This window comes from Capsicum annuum, unplaced genomic scaffold (genome assembly GCF_002878395.1).
Source record: "Capsicum annuum cultivar UCD-10X-F1 unplaced genomic scaffold, UCD10Xv1.1 ctg33433, whole genome shotgun sequence".
NCBI lineage: Eukaryota > Viridiplantae > Streptophyta > Magnoliopsida > Solanales > Solanaceae > Capsicum > Capsicum annuum.
The window spans coordinates 1-4,242 of NW_025840208.1; the positions used below are offsets into that span (position 1 = coordinate 1).

Genomic DNA, 4,242 nt, shown 5'->3' on the forward strand with positions numbered 1-4,242 from the left:
CTTTGTGCCCAAAACAGAGTGAAAATTCTTGAGACATTCCAAATAATTAAAGAGGTAATGTGAATACAAATCTGACCATTTTAAGAGAAAGGATCAGAGTTTTTTGTACAAGTGTTGATGCGATGTTTATGTGCAGAGAATTAAAACTTTGACCTCTTCTTTCATAGCAAAACAAAGAAAAAATGAGTTAAGGCAATGTGGACTATGCATAACTCTTATAAGTAGTCAAACATTGTGGGTTTTTTGCTAATGTTTGATTACATCCTCATGCAAAAAATAGATTATTTTTTCCTAGCCGAGAGGGATAATTTGGATGATAAGCACCTCTTCTCCCCTTCAAAGAGAAAAAAGAGTGGGTGCTAATAAGGAGGGGTAAATTTTTATTTTTCTCTATGGTGATGGTGGTAGTAGTGGTGGGAGGGATTGGTGGGGGGTATATTTTCTTACTCATTACACATACGAGATGCCCTCAAAACTAAGCTAAGTAAGCATAGATAACAACACTTAGGTGCAGAAATCTACCTAAGATCATCACCCCAAACTTAAAGCCTTTTTAACCTTTGAACAACTCTTTACCTTATGTACCATAACATGGAAGCCTTCAACACTACTACTACAAGCAAGACACTCAAGCTAGCACTACAATGTCTACATAGATAGCAAGTTTTATACTAAGCAAGAGAATTAGTCTAGTAAAACAGTTGTTTTCACAAACTTCACTTCTTAAATAATTTTGGACTATTCTACATAAGTTATAACAAAGTTTTGATCCTCAGAATGAGCTGCAGTTTTGAAACTACATTACAATGCAAAAATTTACAAGTTGATTTCAAAACTATATCTACTCTTTTTCTTCTGCCAGTCGGTCACCTTTAGTAGGAAGCTGATGTGCTCATCATTCTTTCTTTATACTCGTTCAGTTCCTTCTGGTACCTTTCCTTGTCTTTCACCCCATAGTTTTGATAGACCTGTATGTATAGACACTGTATAGACACCTGATAGTTAATATATGAAACTCAAAAAAATCAAAAAATAAAATTAGGTGTATCATTTTTTTGGGTTATTTTTTGTAGAAGGTATGGTGGAGTTTATTATATCAGTCTGTAGTTTGATAAGCATATAAGCATAAGAATTAGTCTACGAAAACAATTGTTTTGAGAAACTACACTTTTGGACTATCTTACATAAGTTATAACAACATTTTGATCCATAAAAAGAGCTGCAGCTTTGGAAATATAATATAATGAAATACATGTTGATCTTATGATGTTAAATGATTACTATTACTTTCAATAATCCTGATGATCAATGAGGAAACAAAGTTAAGAAGTTAAGAACTAATTCAAGATATTTTGCATGGTGCAATTGATAATGAATAACTTGTACAACACACATGTTCCATAACTAGTACTTCGATAAGCTAGACCACCTTATAAGCATGAGAATTAATCTAGAATAACAAATGTTTTGAGAAACTTCACTTTTGGACTATCTTACATAAGCTATCACAACGTTTTGATCCACATAAGCCAAATAATAAAAGAGGTAGTGAATCCAAATCAGACCATTTTAGGTAAAAGGGTTGGAATTTTTTAGACAAATGTTGATGCAAGGGTTATATGCGGAGAGTTAAAAACTTTGGCTTGTTCTTTCATGGCAAAACAAAGAAACAATTCGTTAAGGCAATGTGAACTATGTATAACTCTTATAAGCAATCAAACGTTGTGGATTTTTTGCTAATGTTTGGCCCTTCAATTACATTCTCGTGCCAAAAATAGATTATGCTTTGCTAGACGAGAGGAATAATTTAGATGATAAACAACCCTCATCCCCTTCAACGAGCAAAAAGGGTACGTGCCAAGAAAGGAGAGGTAATTTTTTTTTTCTTTTGGGTGGGTGGGTGGGGGGGGGGGGGGGGGGGGGGGGGGTCTATATTTTCTAAATATTGTGGAGTTTATGAAGTGATCACCGGTTTGAAGTTTGAAATAAAACCATCTATAAGCAAGAGAATTATTCTAGGAAACCCGATGTTTTGAGAAACTTCACTTCCGAAATAGTTTTGGACTATCCTAACTAAGTTATTACAAGTTTTTGGTTCTCAGAATAAGTTGCAGTTTTGGAACTACATTACAATGCAAATATTTACAAGTTGATGTGAAAATTATATCTCCTTTCTCTTTTTCTTCTGCCAGCCGGTCACCTTTAGTAGGAAGCTGATGTGGACATCATTCATTCTTTACATTCCTTAAGTTCCTTTTGGTACCTTTCCTTGTTTTTCACCCCATAGTTTCTATAGACCTATATGTATAGACTAACAATCATTATCAAACTCTCCCAGTGTCACTATACAATTTAATTTTTATTTTATTGCTCGAGTCTAACAATCCCAAACAAGATGGACCGACTTATGAATCTTCACTTTCCATATCGTTCATTGAAAGCGCATGGTCCATTATTATGTAATAATTAGTTTATCATTCTAAATTTTTGATGAATCTTCATAATATAGAATAAACTAAATGGTTGATTTGAATATGCTTACCATTTTTTCTTCAGGAGAAAGATTGTTCCCAGATTCTCCAATCATTTTCGTGAGCTCCCTCCCTTATGTGGATAAAGAGATTTGAGCATGGCACGTTTTTCCGCAAAGAAGAAATTGTATCCACTCCTACTAGCTTTTGGGTGATTAGGATGTCCATTTTTCCTCCTCCTGTTCCTCCGCCCTGAATGGTGGTGACATAGTGGATTGTAAGGAACAATTGCATTGCAATTTTTTAAGTTAATTTTGAAGATGATGATGGAGCTTGTTGATGGGGATGGTAAAGAACTCCACTAAGAACTTCAGATCCCATTTTCCTGGACACGAAATAACCACAGTCAAAATTTACATCAATTGTCCCTTCTGCTTGGAAACACCTTGACCCTAATTAAACATACAAGAGAATATAACATATCAACCAAGGTGAGCAGTTGAATAACGTTAAACAAAATAGTTTGATGTATGAAGTATTCTACATTCACTCAAAGTCGTGCGGGTCGCACCTTAAAGAGGTGTGATGCATGCAGCTGATCCTAAAGCAAATAGGTCATTGTGATGCATATCCGTAGTTAATAAAGCTATAAATCATAGCATTTTCAGTACTCTTTGATCACAATTTCAGCACCATTTCCACACGGAATTGACCAATTTTCGGTGGTAATTAAGTTAAGATATTTTAATGTGTCAAAACTTAAGGATTAATATTTTGATACAAATATTAAAAAATAAAATATCTCAAACTCATGACAAATGATTTGTGATTGAAATATAGGTCTATCCTTGTAATTACACATAAATGTTATCGCACATGGGAATAAATAGAAACTAGCCTAGTATTAAAGGACAAAATCCTTGAACTAATTATTACTTATAAAGTGCAATTTTGTTAGGTAATAATTTTGATTACTATTATTAAATGTTTCAATAGATGGTTCGAAACTTAAGCAGTTATATGTTGAAAAGTATGCTAAAGGTACCTCGACCTCATGTCACATTATGTGTAGTCACTCCACGAGATGAGAACGACAAAAGAAGAGACTTGTGATAGAGGTAAAAATTGAATATGTCTAGCCTAATAATAAACACATAATTTTTATCTCATAACAGAAAAAAATGGAACACTGATGTGGAAAAAAATACATATACTTGGTACAAAAGAAATTAAGACATGAAATTTACTAACCTGGAAAGTTATCATGCCTAAAAAAGTAAACTTGTTCAAAGTGATGAAGCAAAGTGAAATAACGTTTCCTCAATGCATATGAAGCACTTGTTATTGTTGGAGAAAACTTAAATACTGAACTTCTCCCCACTTCCTCTCTGCTACAACTTATACAACAAAATAATATTTGTATATCTTCTTAAGTTCTATTTTTTAATAGAAGAAAATAAATAACTAGATATATCATATCTGAATCAAATAATAATACGAAGAAAGGTAAAAGGAAAAACATTTACCTTGTCAAAGCCACCCCTTTATGTCACCTCAACATATAAAATATGCAAATCAAGCTCGTTTCCAATCACAGAAATCATTAATTAAATTAAAAAAAAAAAAAGAACAAATCAACCATTAAAAGGTGCAGTCCCGTGCACACTATGTGGGATCAAGAGAAGGATTAGGTCATAATAGACATTAATTAATTAAGTCATCCTTTACAAAATAAGCACTTTTAAAATATATAAGGTCAACCTATAATTGA

At 33.1% G+C, this 4,242-nt stretch overlaps 1 pseudogene; it reads right to left on the bottom strand.

Moving 5' to 3' along the window:
- Positions 1-861: 861 nt before the first annotated feature.
- Positions 862-4,075, bottom strand: LOC124891284 (annotated as a pseudogene).
- Positions 4,076-4,242: the final 167 nt, after the last annotated feature.